Source organism: Orcinus orca, chromosome 9, assembly GCF_937001465.1.
Source record: "Orcinus orca chromosome 9, mOrcOrc1.1, whole genome shotgun sequence".
Classification (NCBI taxonomy): Eukaryota; Metazoa; Chordata; class Mammalia; order Artiodactyla; family Delphinidae; genus Orcinus; species Orcinus orca.
Genome location: NC_064567.1, coordinates 64,548,377 through 64,568,381, shown reverse-complemented (window position 1 = coordinate 64,568,381; position 20,005 = coordinate 64,548,377). Strand labels below are relative to the sequence as shown.

Sequence of the window (20,005 nt, the reverse complement as noted above, 5' to 3'; positions counted from 1 at the left end):
GTGTCATCTACTCCGTTACACAGTCTGTTCTCTTGATTAAAAACACATAAGATAAATTTCACTGAAGTCTCAACCCATGTGCTTCTGGTGAGCATCTGGATCGTTTTCCTTATGGCCCCTGGATATCTTGTAATAGATCACGTTTTCCTGTTTACCTTGGGAACATAAGTAGGACTGTGTGGCATGCGTGTTGTTTACTAATACCCCCCACCGGCTTCATGTTCTTCTCACCCTCATTATTTTCTTTCTTTCATTCTTGTCTAATGATTTTGCTATCTATGGATTTTGAAAGCTGACTGAAAGCCTTTTTGGAGCAGGATATAGTTTCAATAAGGGAGTAAACAAACAATTGATGTATCTGCCTAAGACAATTTCTCTTATCATACCATTGTTCCGGTCGCTATTTTTAGGATATTTGCTACTCCCTCTTTGTACATACACAATTGGATTTTCTTTCAGCCGTACAGTAATTTGCTCTCTCTCTGTTCTGAGGTCATCAATCCAACTCTTTTCCTGGCCTTGCTAAAGGCTGCTTCTCCTGCCTTCATTCTCCAGGTTCCCTGTGACTCCTTGAGAGAGAGAGAGAGAGAGAGGGAGAGGGAGAGGAAGTGTGTGTGTGTGTGTGTGTGTGTGTTCACCTCTGATTCTGTGTCATGGACATTTTAATTTCAATCCCTGTTTAATTCTTTTCTCACTGTCCTTTTCCTGGTGATTTTCTGATCTCTTTTCCTGAAGTATTACAGTTATATTAGTTACTTGGCTCCCACCATGTAATTGAATAAGCCTCCAGGGCAACTTGAGTTGTCTCCTGCTGTCGCTAGGTTAATATGCTGTAGACGTTTAATTTCATGTTGACTACTCAATTAAAAGTATAATTAGAGTAGTAGCTACTACTGCATAGAGCCTGATATTTCCATCCAGTTATTTGTAAGCAAATAGATATAAAAATCTGTAGCTCCTCTGCCGGGTGCTTATATTCCATTAGAAATACCGTATCGATTCCAATAAAATGGTAGTTGCATGTATGTTATAACTTACTAGGGTATAAATTAAATACTATGTTAAATTGCTTCTTAATATTTCTCTTATTTGACAATTATATATAAGAATAATATGAATAAATATATATGATTAAGAAAGTTAGCCTTAGTAAAGAAGATACAACAATTAGGTATTTTGCCTACATTTTTCTCAAACATTACACCATACCAGTGAAGCTTTTTAAAGTGAAGAATGGATGGATAACTCCAACAAAGAACAGGACCACAGGTGAAAGACTTGATGATTAAAGTGCTTCATCTTATATCAAATTCAGAAACAATTTTATTGTGTAAGAGGATAAAAAAGTCATTTAGTAAGGCTAAAACAGTCCTATTACAATAACTAAATGAATTTATCTAAATAAACCTAAGAATCTTGGGGAAGCAATTCATAGGGCAAATAAAAATAAGTTTAGTAGAATTGCTGCTAGAACTGCAAAGCTAAAGATGATAGATTTCCCATGCTTTCTGCTTTCAAACAGACTAAAATCAGTAAGAATGAAAAACATGAATGCAAGTCCATCTTTTATGACAATAGGAAACAATCACAGTCCCAAACCACAATTGATAGAGAAGATTATAGATTAATTTTCAATCTATAAATTAAATAGATCTAACTGAGGAGGAAAGTTAAAGGGGCATTATGTCTTTATAGCTTTCATGAGCACTTAAAATCTCTAAGAGTAGCGTGAAACTTCTGAGGGGCCAGGTTAATGGCATGTTTTATGATGGCATGGTCTGTGTTAGTGAAAGGGCTGCTGAAGCCTTCTTGTGTTCTGTTTGAAAACAGAATGGCATAATAACACTGAGGGGAACTCACTATGCCATTATTGCCAAGAAAAGACTATTAGTTTGATGGACTGGGGGATTAAAGTTTTGATGACCAGTGGAGGAGAATTCTAAATCATTACACACACCATGACACAGGGGGCTTCCCTGTGAACCAGTGATTTTCAGCCAGGCTTGAATAGAGTCTTACCCCAGGTGAAGAGTTGTTTTGAAAGTTTCAACAGACAGCTCTTCAAGAAACCAAACATATTAAAGAAAATATGGTCGTCTGAATCAAAACCAGAAGTAATTTTAGTATTCAAAGAAGAGTCAAGAAAATAGAATTTTAAAAGTGATTTGACAGAGCTCCGAAAAGGAAGAGAATTATAAAACAAGTAAATAAATTCACATTACATGCAACGGTAATTGGAAAATTTTCGGTGGTAAGAGGAGTCAGTGAGATGGAGAACAGTTTAAGAACATCAACTCCAGTTTTTTAAAAAGATGATGGGTCTGGAAAGGAGATCACTATATAACATTCTGGGATTCCTAAAGATAGGACCAGAAAAAGAACAGAAAAAAGAAAAAACAAGATAAAACAAAACCCCCAAAATATAATAGAAGACTTTCCTGAAGTTGGAAGACTTTAATCCACAGATTGAAATTGTACAGGGCCAATATTCTGGTAGAGGAGGCTGAAATAATGTCCTCATGGAAGACCTGATATAGAACAATTTTATAAAGAGAGACAAAGAGACACCAAACCAAAGATCAGGTTAGTACCCAGTTCTGAAACACTAGAAGCATTTCCTTTATAGTCAAAAATGAGACAGGACTGCACATTATCTTCACTGTTAACATTGATCTGTAAGTATTAGTCAATGTAGTTGAAAAGAGAAAGAAATTAAAATTGGAAAACAGGTGGGAATATTAAGATTTTTCCAGATGTTATAGAAAACTCAAGATATTCAATTGAAAATATAAACAATAAAATGCCTCAATAGGGTGGATGGACACAAAGATAATATCTCAAAATCAATATATTCCCTAGATGCAAACAACAATTAGCTAAACATGATGGACACAAAAAATTAAAATATCCCATTTACAATAGTAAAAATTCTGTTAATAAACCTAATTATAAAATTTCTGCACATAATACCAGACTTTGAAAGTACAAAAGTAAATGTGTGCCTATCTAGAACATCTAATAAATATATCAATTGTCCCTACATTGTTACTATAAAATTAACAAGAGAAAAATAAGTAAAAGCCAGGAAAATTCTGAAAAATAAAAGTAGAGAGAAAAGACTAGTGTCACAAGATAATTAAATGCATTTTATTCTTTGAATAATAATAATTTTATGTTAGCACATGAATAATCAGATCAGAAAAGGGTCTAGAAAAAAGCTCCCCAAAACCCTGCAGTATGGCGCCAATGGTGAAGGAGCATTTCCAAGTTGGAAGAAAAGATATAATTTAATCAGTTTGGTTTTGTTTGGAGGGCAATTGCTTTGCCACGTAAAGAAGAAGAGGAAGAAGGAAGGGGAAAAAAGAATTGTATCCCTTTTTCAATTGTATACCCAAACAAAGTCCGGGTTCATTGAGTACTTAAAAATGTTTTCTTTTTAAATACTAGAAGAAAGGCTAGAAAGTTGAAGTCTCAAAATAAGGAAGGTATCCTTATGTGACCTATTAGGCCACAGAATGCAGAAAATATACACGAAAAGATTCATCTATATGATTATATTTATTTGAATAAAGAAAATTTTGCTCAGGAAAAATGTTAACCAATTAAAATCCAAGTAGCAAATGAAGAAAAAATATTTGTGATATGTAAAATTGACAAAGAGCTAGTTTTCTTAATGCATAAAAAGCTCCTACAAATCATTAGGGAAAAAGTCCAAAATCTAATATAAAAATCAGCATAAGTTTAAGAGAATGAAAAGACAAGCCACACTGGGGAAAACATTTGCAAGACACATTTGATAAAGGGCTATTATCCAAAACACACAAAGAACTCTTAAAACTCAACAGTAAGAAAACGAACTACTGGATTAAAAACTGGACTAGAAACCTTAACAAATACCTCGCCAAAGAAGATATACAGAAGGCAGACTAAGCATATGAAAAGACGCTCCACATCATATGTCATCAAGTAGATGCAAATTAAAACAACAATATGATACCACTACACACCTATTAGAATGGCCAAAATCCAAAATAACGACAACACCAAAAGCTGGTGAAGATGTAGAGCAACAGGGACTCTCCTACATTGCTGGTGGGAATGCAGAGTGGTACCGCCACTTTGGAAGACAGTATGGCAGTTTCTTACAAAGCTAAACATACTCTTACCATGTGATCCAGCAATCATGCTTCACCAAGAATTTACCCAAAGGAGCTGAAAACTTATGTCCACACAAAAATCTACACATGAATGTTTATAACAGCTTTATTCATAATTGCCAAAACTTAGAGGCAACCAAGATGTCCTTCAGTAGGCGAATGGATCAAGAAACCGTGTTACATTCAGACAATAGAATATTATTCATTGCTTAAAAAGAAATGAGCTATCAAGCCATGAAAACACATGGAGGAAACTTAAATGCATATTACTAAGTGAAAGAAGCCAATCTGAAAAGACTGCATGCTGCATGATTCCAACTGTAATATAATGGCATTGTGGAAATGGCAAAACTATGGAGACAATAAGTAGATCTGTGTTGCCAGGGGTTAGATGGAAGGGAAGGATGAATAGGCAGGGCACAGAGGATTTTTAGTGCAGTGAAACTACTCCATATAATACTGTGATGGTTGATATATGTCCAAACCCATAGAATGTACAACACCAAGCGTGAGTCATAATATAAACTGTGAGCTTTGGGTGATAATGATGTGTCAGTGTTGGTTCATCAGTTGTAACAAATGTACCACTCTGGGGGATGCTGGTAATGGGTGAGGCTATGCATGTGTCGAGGCAGAGGGTATATGGGAACTGTTTATATTTTCAACTCAATTTTGCTGTGAACTTAAAACTGCCCTAAAAACTAAAGTCTATTAAAATCAGCAAAGGACAGGATCAGGTCAGAGAAAATATGCTAATCTTCAATCATAATTAAGAAATATAAAACATTTAAAATCTCATTTTCACCTGTCAAATTAGCAAATAAAAATGTTTGATAGTGTATCAGGGTTTACAGCCTCCAGGTTTGGTGATTCACTAAAAGGACTCAGAGGAATCAGCATATAGTTGCATTCATAGGTAAGATTTATTACAGTGAAGGGATGCAAAGCAAAATCAGCCAGGGAAAATGTGCATGGAGAAAAGATGAGAGGAAACCAGAAGCAAGCTTCCAGGGTCCTCTCCCTGAGGAGTTTCGCAGCCTACGCTTAACTCCTCCAGCAAAGAGCTGCAACAACACGGGCAAGGCATTGTCTACTTGGGAAAGCTCACTAGAGACTCAGTGCCCCCAAGCTTTTATTGGCAGTTGATCACATAGGCACCCTCAACCTGGCATGTACAAAAATTCCAAACTCCCAGAGGGAAAGCAGCTATTCACCATAATTCACATTGTTTAGACAAACAAATTAGGCACAGAGAGCCACTTTATCATTTAGAGAAAATTTTATATCAATGTAGGCAACTGTTTACCAGGTAAGTTCCCAGATGCCAGCCAAAGGCCAGTCCTGCAAACAGACCTTGTATGGATAGAAGTCTGAGACTTGCTTGCTATTTTATCAACAATAGTATTTAATATTAAAGAAACTGGGGAAAGAGTTGCTCTTATACAGTTTTGGTGGGGGCAGAAATAGGTACAAATATCTGAAAAATAATGTTATAATACGTGCCAAAATTAAAAATACACGTTCCTTTGGCAGTGATTTTATTCCTGGAAATGTTTTCTAAAATATATTTGTGTAAATATGTGTACCTCTCTCATTGTAGCATGATTTGTTACAGAAAAACAATCTAAATCCAACCAATAAAGGACTACTTAAATCACGGTGCTTCCACGTGTGGAATGCCACGTAGTTATTACCAAATGAGATACGTATCTCAATCAATGCAGGCTGCTATAACAGAGTATCATAGACTAGATGGCTTATAAACAACAGAAAAAATTTTTTTCTCACAGTTCTGGAGACTGAGAAGTCCAAAATCAAGGCATCAGCAAACCTGGTGTCTGGTAAGGGCCCTCTTCCAGGTTGCAGACTGCTCACTTCTCACTGTATCTTCTCATGGCAGGAAGAGGGGAAGAGAGCTCTCTCTAGGGTTCCTTTGTAAGTGCACGAATCCCATTCATGAGAGCTCTACCCTCATGATTACCTCTGAAAGGTCCCACCTCCTAATAGCATCACGCCGAGAGTTAAGGTTTTCAACGTACGAATTTTGGGGGCACACAAACATTCAGTCCATTGCAGTATGTGACTTCTAATTAAACATAAGGGAGTAAAGGTAGTTTTATTTTAATTCACTGCCTTGAAATTAGCCAGAAACACCAATAAAGGAAATAATCACTTCTATTTACAGTAAAAAAAAAAAAAGAAAGTATCCACATGAAAAATCCAGATCGAAAGGACGGAGGAATCTAGGACTTGAGGTGGGGAGATTCCTTTAAAGTAATTAGGGCCCAATCCAGGAAGATCCGTTCAAGAATCTTTTCCTTGGAATATCTCAGTCTTGGGAGGTGGGCATGGACCATCCACAGAGGTGATGGGAAAAGTCCCTTAGGATCCAGTTCCTCACCCTAGAACCACAGGGGAAGTATAGCTGGAGGAACAGAACATAACTCCCCTCATCTCTTGGCTGAGTTAAGTTGTCAAAAGTGAAGTGGAGAAGAAGGGGATATAGGAGGCAGCCATTTCTAGATTGCAGCAAGCATAGCTTTAAGGCTTGTAAGATCTAAGGGTTTGCTGTAAGCCACGCTCACATCTGGAAAGCTTTTAGCTGTCCCAGCTCACCAATTCCTGAAATAAAGACCTGACTATGCATTTCAAAGGCACATGTTTCAGGAATAACTATGAAATCTGCTATATATAATACAAGAAGTATTTAGTGGAAATAGAGCCTACTTTTGAAAATACCTTCCTTTTGAACACGCACTGTTTTGTTGTATTGTCTGACAAATGCGGTTAGTTGTAACTATAAATCAATGGAAGCATTGCCAAGAAGTGTGGAAAATTCAGCCCAGTAAATTCCTGAGGGAATAAGAATTAGAATTTAAAACAGATTTCTGTTGGCTAAGACAAAAAAAAAGTAGCTTTATCCAGCTTCCAGATAACTCCATGAATCAGACATTTTAGGCACAAATATGTAAGGATAAAAAATAACTGGGTCCATAAACATAGTCAACTCATCTTTGACAAAGAAGCAAAAGCCATACAATGGAGCAAAGATAGTGTCTTCAACAAATGGTGCTGGAACAACTGAATATCCACGTGCAAAAAAAAAGAATGTAGACATAGATCTTACATTCTCCACAAAAATTAACTCAGCCTCCAGCAACCAAGACGTCCTTCAGTAGGTGAATGGGTAAAGAAACTGTGTTTACATTCAGACAATGAAATATTATTCAGTGCTAAAAAGAAATAAGCTATCAAGCCATGAAAACACATGGAGGAAGCTTAAATGCATATTACAAAGTGAAAGAAGCCAATCTGAAAAGGCTACATACTGTGTGATTCCAACTACATATGTGATATTCTGGAAAAGGCAAAACTGTGGAGACAATAAAAAGATCAGTGTTGCCAGGGATTAGATAGGGGGAAGAGATGAATAGGGAAGGTTTTTAGGGCAGTGAAAGTACTGTGTATGATATCATACTGATGGATAAATGCCGTTGTACTTTCATTCAAACTCAGAATGCACAACCCCAAGAGTGAACCGTAATGTAAACTGTGGACTTTGAGTGATTATGATGTGTCAAAGTAGGTTCATCCTTGGTAAAAAATGTACCTTTCTAGTGAGTAATGTTGGTAATGGGGGAAGCTGTGCACGTGTGAGGGCAGGGAGTACATGGAAAATCTCTGTGCCTTCCTCTCAATTTTGTTGTAAAACTAAAACTGCTCTAAAATAAATAATCTTTTTAAAAAACTGGGTAATACATGAAGAGGAAAATAATCTAGTAACTCCTAGAAATACTGACAAATTGGAGTACTTTTCTCTCATTTTGTTCTCAATTTTCTTTTTCTTTTTTTAGTCTCTATGTAAATTCAACCTTAGCATTTCAAATAGTAATGAATCATGCTCAAGTGACTTTCTGATTTTTTTTCCTAAACTCATGCTTTTTTGACATACCCTGTAAACTTCAGACTTAAATCTGTTGAATAGGAAATTGTATTTCTTCTCAACACAGTCTCTCTCTTTATGCCTGATTCCTATTTTACTCTAGGATACTTGTTGTTGAATACTCCATCCTTCTCTTTTCGGCTTGCCCTCTAGAATGGTCATATAAAAGTTCAATATAAAGCTACTGGCTTCACAACAGTCTGAAAATTTCGCTCAGTCAACAAGAGGGGAATTTAAGTAATGGATAATTATGAGAAATAAGTACTCAGTAAGAATAGGGAAACCTGTGCACTCATGGCTCCACAACATTGAACAAGTCATTTAAACTTTCTGGGACTCAGTTTTTTTTCACCCATAAACCATATGTGTGTATGGCAATGGGCAGTGATGAGCGAAAGAAGGAGGGATCTTAAAAATTCTCTAAAGGCCTTCCAAGTTTTGTGATTCCAATGAACCTTGAACCAAAACCATACCTGAAATTGTCACATATATAAAAAGTCATATATATTTTTCTTGGCAGAAAGTTAATTTTCAACGTGTTCCACAAATCAGTTCATTGTGAAACATGGAAATGAATGTATATGCAGTGCCTGTAGAATAAGACCACTCTCCTGGTCTTGAAAGTAACTGCAAGATTTTTCCTCAGTTGATGTGCTGCATGGTTCCTGAGGGCCCATTCCCAGGGTATGACTGTGAATCAGTGAAACTGCAAATCTTATCCTGACCTTACCAAAAAGAAGGGAGTAAATTGCCTACTTCTTAAAGTAATATTGACTAGTTTTAGGTTATTCAGAATCCATTTATAAAATTACTACTTCTCATGCATAAATAGCAGGCTTTTAGATTAAAAACTTTCTGTAATATCCCCAGTGTCAACTTGCCTTGCCAGATACGCACCAGCATTTCTCAGGAGCTTGCCTCAGCTGCTTTCTGGCCACATCTGACTAAAGAAGTAGTTAATATGTCCACATTCTTTTGTAGATCATATATGGCTAGCCAGAAAACCTTTACTTTTCTCAAAATGTAGAACTAACTGGGAATATATTATATTTACCCTTAGAGAGTCACTCGCAGACCTTCCAGATCCTGCGTATGTGCCCGGACGCTGATCTGTGAGCAGCACATTAATAAGCCTTCCCAGTTCTCTTCTTCCTGGTTGGGCTCTACCCATGGGAGGCAGCAGCAGTCTATCAGGAGGTGGGAAGAGAGGGGTGTTGGGGTATTCATTCTGTCTTCTGGGGTCAGCAGTGCCTGAGTTCCTCTAACAAAAGGCTTCAGCCCCTGCCCAGCAGCCCTCTCCGACTGCTCTGCACCTAGCTTAGTGCTGCTAAAATCCTTTTTTTGGTCCCTTGTCACCTTGGGGTGATAAATTTCCCATAGTTGCTAGCCCCAGAGTTCTTCACTATCCCTTGGCGATATAACACGGCCCTTGCTGTTGCTGTTGTTAATAATCCTTTTATTAAACTCTTCTGAATTAACCCATGTGAGTTTGTAATTTGTCTTCTGCTAACCTTGACATATACTAGAGTACAATATTAGAGCCAGAGAACTACTACTGTGTCATTGCTGGTTTACTTATTAACTTAGTCTTTACTTACCCCCATTCAACTAAGACAGTGCCTAGCCTCCAGTAAATGTTTGTCAAAGGCTTAAAATTTAAGAGAGTGTTTGGTCTTGGAACTTGAGCCTTTTAGTGAATAATATGGAGTCAAGTAAGGCCAATGGGAAAATGGAAATTTCTGTAGATTCTGAAGAAAGTAACCAGAATATGTAAATAACTCAAGAGAGATAAGTCATATTCAACTAAGAGAATATAGAATATATAGAATGTAGAATATAGATATTAGACCATTCAGGTGACATCACTTAGAATATATTTCAATATTATTGTGCCTGGTTAACACCAAACAATTGCTGTTGCATAATTAGATAAAATATATATTCTATAGAACATAGAAAATGTCCCATTCCTAATACTGTAAACGTATTCCAATAGTTTCTGAGCGTTAGCTGATTTAGCTTAATCTTTAGTCCATTTATTAGCATTTTTAGTTATACTGTAAGCATATTATTTCTGTTTTTACATCTTGAAGTCACTAAGCTACTTAGTCATAACTGTCAATTAATTGGTGTTGATGACAGCAAACTAAAAGGCTAATATTGTCAATATCCACCTATAAACTTATATCAAATTCAAAAATATCAGTGTGACCCTCAGAGTCACTCCCCCCATCCTAAGGTACCACTGTCTCATCATACCTAGGATATCTTCACCTCTCCTACATCTGTCTCTGTTGCCTCCCAGGAGTATTTTTGGTTTAGATGATGATCCTATCATGGGACAATTAAAAGGAAGTTCTTAGGTAGCTTTTAAAATATGTTTAACTTACGGGAAAGCATTTAGGGCCGGGGCTCACCTTAAGCCACAGTGTAGATACCAATGCCTAATGTTCCTTCCCATTAACTTTTTAAAGTCCATTCCAACTGCCTCATTTTTTCCTCAGAGCTTTATTAATATCTCCCATTTGACTGTTCTAAGTTTAGCTTTTTTCCTTGAGCTGGTGTGAGAGCATGTTTCCTTGAGAAACTTCCTTGAGCGGACACTTCCTTAAGCAGCCTGGCCACTGACTGGGCAGTGACCTTGCATCTCCTTGGCAGCAAATTTGATCTCATCCATTGTTCTCTTTTATTTGCTGGAATTCTACCAGCTTTATATGGGTAGTACTGAATCTCTGTCTGACTGGAACATAACAAGAAGAATTTCAATGGGAGGAAATACTTTCAAAAGGAAAAAAAAATCTACGTGGGATAAGGATTTTAATAAATCATTAATGCTTTATTTGTATAACCTAATTAAGAATATGCTCACTCTTAGAATCTACTAATACATTGTGTTAGTAACTTCAGGTGTTTTGTCTTATTTCTTCCTTAAAATTGTTACTTATATATTGGGCAATATTTTAGGCCTCTTCTCACACTTTCACCTTACTGTGTTCTTTATTGTTCTAATTTTGTATCATTTTATTATAGGTCGATTATCCAGTTTTTTTCTCCAAAGTTTTTTTGACAGATATTTTTTTCTCTATTTAGTATAGATATGTGGTTATTGCTACTACATTTTAAAAGAATGTGAAAATTTGTTTGGGTAGTATTTACCAGGATAGCAGTTGAATTGTAAATGAACAAAATAACTGTGCTGTGCTTAATACAAGAAGCCATTGTACTTGGAAGATCTTGGAATGTTGGTACAGTCATGTACAGTGTAGAGAGCTGGAACAAACAAAGCATGTTTTTGATCAAAAAAATAAATTTTGACTGATACATTTTGGATTTTATATAGGGTTTCACAAAGTTTATCAAAAATGCAGTTCTCTGGCAGGTTCACGTCTATCAGGGATCCTGTATAGTAAAATTTAAAAAGAAATAGGTGACTTAAATTATGGTAGACATTGTATAGTTTCAGCTCTGTGGAAAGCATTGTTCCTGCCCTCGATATCTTTAATTCTATGCATGAGAAACAAGGAGGAAAAAAAGTAAAATCACTTTAAATTACTCTAACTCCATGTAGACGCAGAAAGTTTTTGTCCTTTATGAGTTGTATAATATATATAGTTCATAGTTGGTAAAAATACTTGATGGAAAGATAAATCTAAGATAAAATGACTAAAGTTTTCAAGAGAAAAACTTTGAAAAACTTTTCAAGATGCATCTGTATTGACTAGAATAATTTGATAAGGCAACAGAATTTGACCAAGTTCCCCCAAATGGATTGTATTTACCTACGTGTGGTGTGACGGGGAAAGTGAGCATTCCAAGTCAAACAGATAGTAAGGCAAAGAAATTTGAAGGTTTTTCCAGTAAGCAGGGACAGAATTATGTTAACAAACAGGAATGGCATGCAGAATGAATTGGAGGGCCCAGATTTTAGAGTATGGGCAGCCAGGGCTTAGGTCATATTTATAATCTAAGAATGGGGTGCAGAATACCTGGATCAAGGTATCAGTGCTGGGAATATTGAGGTCAAACAGACAATAGGAGGAAATTCAGTCTTGGCAATTTCCATTGAAAAGTTTGACTGTATCTTTGATCTCTGCTTGCTATGAGCCTCTAGTTTCCGCAACTGTGACCAATCAATGACAAAACGCTAGGATAGTTGGGTTAGCTAAAATGGAACACTGGCAAGTAGTAGAAACAAAAAGAAAAGAAGTTGCCTTTCCTATTTTGGTGGTCAGCTATTTCATGCTCCTCAAATAATATATAGACTTTAAACTGGCCATTTTATTTGGGGTCCCACTTACATAATAGATCATAGCCAAGGATGCTGTGGGATGATGCCAAAGCACTGAAGCTGATCCCTGACTGTCCCCGTGGATAAATTTTCATGATGATGATAACTAAGGTTTTCTTCTACTTTTGTTAAACATGTCCATGTATATCACTTTTGAGCCTTATAATTATGTGTGCTAGCCAAACTCTACACTCCCCAGGCTTTACCCTTTCAAAAAAGAAAAGAAAGGGATGTGAAAGAGGTTTCTTTTTAATAATCGCTTCATTCTACTCACTCCCCACCACGAAGTCTGCCCAAGTCTGCGAAGGGGTGTGGCTTAGCTTTTTTCTTCTAGATTATGAATAAGGAAGAAGGACTCCTAATCAAGGACTCCTAATCAAGGCATAGTAGATTAGTGGGGGGATGGGAATAGGGCCCAACTAGCAGGAGGCAAGAGAGGCTCCCAAGGCACAAAACTTAAGGATTCACTCACTCCCCGGGGCCTGCCAGTGCCTCCTTCAGTTTTGCTCCATAGGCTCTTAGCCTGACTTAGCCTCACCCTGGGTCAGAAGAGCAGTGAGTTGGCCGATTGTCTGAGGACTCACATGTCCTCTCTTCCAAAGGCTGTTCGTCATCTGCATCTATATAAGTCCATATTGTATGTTTAACCTTTTATTTGAAAAATAAGTTTTTATAGCACTGACCTTGATTATCTCTACCTTCTAACTTAGACATTCCAAGAATCTGTCAGTATTTTAGGGAGGTGCAAGGAACTGTGACCTTTGAACAGGTGTAAAATTATGAATTACTTTTTCTTTGAGCCGAAGTGTCTCCCTCTGTGAAAGTCCCTTTGACTCTATTTTTCATTTGTGCCTTTATTCTCTTCTATATTTAAGTAGATGTATTATCTAAAGCCTTTCTAAGCAGTACCCATGCAATGGCATTTTGGAGACTTTCGCTACTCAGTCTAAATTCCATCTGGCTTTTATATTATTCCTCTATGGTTACTGGTTGTTTAACCTAACAAACTCATATAATGTATTCATAATAATACATGACTCTTCACTTTGTTATTAGAAAGGAATAATGAGGGGAACAATGTTTGGTGTTCAGACAGACTAATAGAGAGAAGTTAAGATACCTGAGTCTTTGGTGGCCCTTTTAAAGGTAGCACCTTTCTCTTTTGGTTAGTTTGAGAAGAGGATGTAGTGTCCCCATCTGCTAGGTGCTTAGAAACTTAACTCGTATTAGACACTCAAGGAATAGTTTCATGGAAAAAAAAGAAATCATTTTATGCAACTGATGTAATTGACAGAACACCAGCATCAAACTTAGACTGTCTGGATTTAAGTCAGAATCCTACCGTTTATTTTTTAATTCCAAAATGGGGATAACATTCCTGCATTATATATGTGTTAGGATTTTTGTGAGGATATAAAAAAAAAACTACGTGTGTATAATTGCTGTGTAAATTGATGTGGCTGAGAAAAATGTGAATTTTTATTAATAGTAAAGTATGGCTTTAAAATAATTAGATGGTAAAGATCATTGAAAACAAAAAAGAACACAGCCCTTTCCTTCTTAGGTTCATGAAATCCCTTTCAAAAGGGCAGAGTTGCATTACATAAGAGGACAGAAATCGATGTCTAATGATTTTGCAAAGTAAAATAAACACCTTTTTCACATCTTTGTATCTTTAATATGATAGGATAAGACCAATATTAATATGGTAATATTTACTTCGTAAGTATATACATTTTACTATGAATATGTTTTTCTGCTAAGCTCACAGAATCTTGGGTTCCACTCACACAATACAGAACTATTTTAAATTCTAGAAGGATCCAGAATATCATTAGTAAGATATTATCTTTAGTACATCCTACTAAGCATAAAATAAAACTATTTTTTGTAAAAGTTATACTATTATGGATAGTTATACTATAAAGGATATTTAAAGATAATTTTTATATGACTTGTGATATTCAACAAATGTTATATAAATCTGTGATAGCTAATGTCATTGACTATTTTGATATTCAAATAAATCAGAGATTTCCCTGAAGAATTACTGCATCACAGATTTCCTCTGAAAAATCATTTATTGACTTAACATTTCTTAACTATTTCATCCTTAATTGTTTCCTAGCTTATAAGACAGTACATTCAACATAAAGCTAGATGGAAAGAGACTTCATTTATATATTTGTATCGTTAAATGTCAGGGGTTAATGTCTACAGCAACCCCTCCATAGAGACAGAATTCTGTGACTTAGTTCAGAACAGTGTGGGGTTTTCTACACAATACAGGTAAATCAAGGAAAGAAAAGTAAGACAAAACAAATCTGCAATTAAATAATTAAAATATGAAAATGAGGATTGTGTTGGAAATTGTGAAGAAATTGTTACTAAAGGGATGTCATAATTAGAATCATATAAAGTTTATATCTTGGCAGAAAGAAAGGAAGGGGTAATAAAGAGCAAAAAGGAATCAATGGAAGGGTTGAAGTGAATCGAAGCTAGTTTTAATTGAATTTATCATAATTTGGATGAGGCATTGTTGAGTGAAACACATAATGGATCATGTCATGTAATGTTAATTTTGAAAACTGTAAATCAGACTAGGAAACACTGTGAAATCATCATGAATGATGCATATGCTCTGCTGTGGCATCTTAATTTTAGAATTGCAAATTTGATTTCTGGAACTGTTTGCATTAGAACAACCAAAGCAGAGTGTTGTGAAAGAAATCAATTTGAAAAGAAAATATTCCCTAATGTGATATGTGGAGTTTCTTGGTAAGAGTACCCTGGTGACATACTTTTGCACAGCTTCATTCACTCTCATACTTTCATTATGAAGCTGACAGTCTAGAGCCCAGGGGAGCCAGAGGAGCAAGTGAAGCTGAGAATAGGGAAGTAGGGGCAGGGGTTGGGAGTAGGTTCTGTTTTGTTGGTATGGTCAGAGCTGTATAATCCATAGCGAGCGTTTATTGCTTGCCAGGGACATTTGCTGAGAATGGGTGATGGAAAAGTACAGGTTGAATGAACAGTAATGATGAAAGAGGTCTAGTTCTATCTTTTTGAGCCTAAATGAAGTGCCTCAGTTGTGCTAGATTAATTTGCTTTTGATAATAAGAACATGTTTTATATCATTCGTATGCAGTATTTTGTCAAGTAGAATGTGAACTACTTGAGACTGTCTTTTGATTCTTGTTCCCTATCCCTCTACTGTGAGAGGACTTTGAGGAGGTGCTCAGTGCTTGACAGCTACCAGAGGATGAGGGGGTGTAATCATTAACACCTAGTAAATGCAACCCCTGAAACTGCATACATTGTTCTGCATGGATCGTCTCTATCAGAAATGACCACGTTGGCAACGTCACTTATAAAAGTTAGAATTTCAGATATGTCTTATACCTGTAATCTCCTTATATGCATTGCATTTATTATTTCATTAGTATACAAACGCATGATAGTACTTCTATATGTAAATTAAATACATTAATCTAGGACAGTAACCTTAATACCATAGGTATATCATTGATTTAAAAAAAAAAAATTCTGGTGAATTTTGTCCAGAAACTTTTTAAAAGGGAAGATGGGTAAAAAGAAAATTGTAGACTTCTAAAAAATGCTAAAGAAAAAAATGCTAATAGTACAACATACTTCAATAAAAGAAAATGATTGTTGAGCACTTATTGGAATTACAACTTTAAGGTATGTGTAGAAGAAAGGTATGAAGAAAAATAGAATTGTTAATTACTTAGATAACTAGTTTTTATTGAGAAGAATCATCACGTAACTGATCATATGTTTGTCAACCCCATGGTTTGCTTTTACCAACTTACTCTCTGGATTTGACAGAGAAGTAAACCGGATGTTCAGAAAGTGTTGCACCAGACTAGAACTTCGCTCTAGATTAGAGGTGAGTACTACCTGATAGGGGTGTGCAGTGTCAGCAATTTTCACTTACACAAAGGTGGAAATGATGTGATTTTGGCACAAATAGAGTATTATAAAGTTGTCACATTCTAGGAAGAGAACAGAGTTAAATATTAATTATACAATCAGAAATTCATAAATATTTAAACTGGCTCACAAATTAGGATCACTTGATACTCATGTGTCCTTGTGCCTTTCTCCATATCCCCTACGGCCTTGAAAGTACAAAGATTGCAAAGAACAAAATTGTTCTCTACTCGTATGGCTATTTTAATTTAAAAGTCTAGATAAAGCACACAAATCATATCAAAATTTATCTTTGAAACTTAGTTGTTAATGCCTAGATATGGTGGCAAAAATCATAGTTTAATCACTTATGAGCATTTGTTGCAGTTGTCAATATTATAAAATTACATTGAAATTTACATCTCAAAGCTTTGAAAATCCAGTACATTTCAGTAACAGTAAATGGAACCAGTTTCTTTTTGTTTCTTATTTGCTTACCATGTTTCCTTGCTGTGTGCCCTCTAGCTCATAAATATTACATGATACAATTATTTTTTAAAAAATTAGTTTTATCACTCTTCATACACAGTGGAAACAAACTTATTTCTCTGTTTATGTAAATAATGTTATCTTTAAACTGAGAACAATGTATTAAAATATAAAGAAAAAGTAAAAGCCACCTAGAATCTAACCACCCTGAAATAACCACCGTTAGTGTTCTGGTGCCTGTGTGTCACATTATGTATCTATAGTGTATCAGGTAATTTTACATAAATTTATTGTTATTCCCCTTCTTGAATCATATTAACACATCAAACACATCCCATTCCCCCATGAAGTGTTATGTTAACAAGCTCTATTCATATGAACCTGCACATATTGATTATACATATGCATGCAAATGCACAGCTAACTTATTTTGCTCATTTTTTAAAAAATAGATCATATTGTACACATTTTTCTGTGTCCTATTTTTTGCTAAATAAAACCGCACAGAAACCCTTCCAATTGATACAGAATAGTTCTAATCCATTGTTTTTAAATTCTTAAGCTCCCTGTTGATGGGGTTAACTTTATTTCTGGTTTACGACTACCAGGAACCAGCCTGCAGTAAACATCCTCATATAAATTTCCATGTGAATTGGTATTTTTATTTATATAGGGCATATTCCCAGGTGTAGTATTGCTGGGTCAAATTTTATTTTAAAAGATATTTCTAGATGCTTTCTGAAAAGGTGGTAACATCTAACATTTGCATTCCCAGTGTTTGAGATTACTCTTTTCCTCTCATTCCTCTAATCAAAAGCTCTGAATTATTGCCAGTCTCATGCCTATCAAGTGACATAGCATTATTATTTGAATTTTCATATCCCTGGGTAGCAAACCTGAGCATTTTATCATTCGTATTTATGGACTTTTGAGTTTCCTCTTCTGTGCATCTGTGTATATAGTAAACAAAAGATACGTATTTTTTCTCTTTTATGTGTTTTGTTCTTATCAGTTTAGAGTAACTCATGTTATTTTATGGTAACTAAGTCTCCATAATATTTATTAAATTTTTTTCAAATTCACCAATCTGCTGACTAGCACAAAGTTTAAAATTTTAAAACATCAGATATGTATTTTTTTCTTTTACAGCTTCTACATTTTCAGTTGAGGTTAAGGTGGCCTTCCTAGTTATAGGTTACAAATTTAGTCTCCTAGATTTTCTTGTAAGACATATTGTGTTGTTTTAAATTTACACTGTTTCTCTCTGGACTCTATTTTGTGTATGTACGTGCAAGATAGGGCTTCCTTTTTTAAATTTTCTTTCCTCTGGACATCTGGCTTTGCTGGCACCATTTTAAAAGGTCCTGTCTTCCTCATTTACTTGACCTATCAATACCTCAGATTTTTCAGATTCTAATTCTGGATTCTCTATACTATACAACTGATCTCTTTTTCTTCTCCTGTTCAATAGCATGTACATTTTTCTCTAGGGAATATATAATGTATTTTCCCATATTTGGAATGGCAAGGGTGCTCCTTCCTACTTCTTTTTAATGATTTTCTATCTATTCTAACACCGAGGTCTTTATATCTAATTACAGGACAAACCATGTTGTGATTTTAACTGGAATAATTTATATTTGAATATAATTATAAACTACCAGCAAGACTGTATTATGGTTTTCTGTATCTTCTGCTCTTGTATTGTGTATCATCTTTTAAAATAATACATTATAATTTTTATATCAATTTTGAATATTTCTGGCTGTCTTTATTCCTAAATATTTTATAGGTGATTTTTCCTCTTGCAAATATAAATAGAATTTTTTAAATATTTCCATGTCTAGGTGCTTATTACAAGGGTAATAAAGCTGTTGACTTTTATGTCTTTAACTTATATCCATCCACAGTGCCAATTCTCTTTTTAATTCCAAAAATGTTTTATTAGAGTCTCTTATGTTTTCATAGTACACAGTGGTAGCATTAACAAAAGAAATTTCTCTCTCATCTTTTCCAGTGTTTATGTCAATTATTTCATTTGCATGATGTTTTTGCTTGGGTGAACAAAGCAGTTTCAACTGTAACAGTGATCAATAACGATTTGTTCCCTGGGGGCTTTATTTAAGTTCACTGAAATAATTATTTTTAATTATTAGTACAGAAGAAGAAAATATGTGAACTAAATCAAGGCATTAACTAGTTATATGGTATTTCAGTTCTCTTATCTTCAGAAGTTCTGCAGATAGGAAACCTCAAATTTATTCTGTGCTTTAGATTGAAATTAGTATACTATAATAAAAATAATTAGAGATGAAAAGCCTTGTAACGTTGACTGTGTTACACAGTCTATGTAAATTGAATCCTGTCTAAGGAAGTGCACAGTGTTACTAGTTAGAGTTTATGTTCCAGTAATTCCCACTGGAGCCCGGAGCTGGCAGTGAGACTTATGGTCTTCAAATACAGTAATATGTGTTCTACCTCTCTGATTGCTAATTGAAGAGACTCTTGATAATGGCGGTTTTCAATTAACTCTAGACCTTAAATAGCCTATTACTTAAAGAAGAGTAGTTAAGTATTGAAACAAAACATTGTGGTTAATTTACCTTTATCCTAGTTCACTTCCGAATTAGACCAGACATTAACATCTAACAAAAGGTAAGTTTAATGTAACAACGAAGGAATTGGTGATTGTTGATAATCTACGATAAATAGAATGCTAAGTAGTGTGAACTTTTAATGTCATTTGCCAACCATAAAAGTGTTAGAAATTTATTTCAGGTCTCTTTTAGCATTCATAAATGTAGTTATAATCTGTCTACTTCCAATAAGGATTTGGGGGTGGTTTACAATAATAAAGCAAAATGAATTAACAAATGAATGATATATACATATGTAAATGCAATTAGTGAAAGAGGAAGGGAAGGAAGATATATGAAGTTTTAAAATCACGTTTGTAGGTTAGCTATAGCAATTGGAAACAGAAGTTAGATCGATATACCTGGGCAACTAGTAGAAAGAAATGAAGCCTGATTCTTATTTAATATGTGTCTGTGTACGTGTGTGTGTTGTGTGCATACTGGTTTCCTCTGTCAGCTGCTGGTGAATTTTGGAGCGCAAGTTTATATAACAGTTGTATAAAGCAGTTCAAGAGGGGTCAAGATACTATGGACCAGATAGAATGTTGCTTTTGGCTAGAGG

General features: G+C 35.2%; 1 protein-coding gene across 1 annotated transcript in view; it reads left to right on the top strand.

Annotated features, from left to right (window-relative positions):
* Positions 1 to 20,005, top strand: part of THSD7A (thrombospondin type 1 domain containing 7A) — a 456,281-nt gene that overhangs the window by 191,584 nt on the left and 244,692 nt on the right. The gene's annotated exons all lie outside the window — the stretch shown is intronic.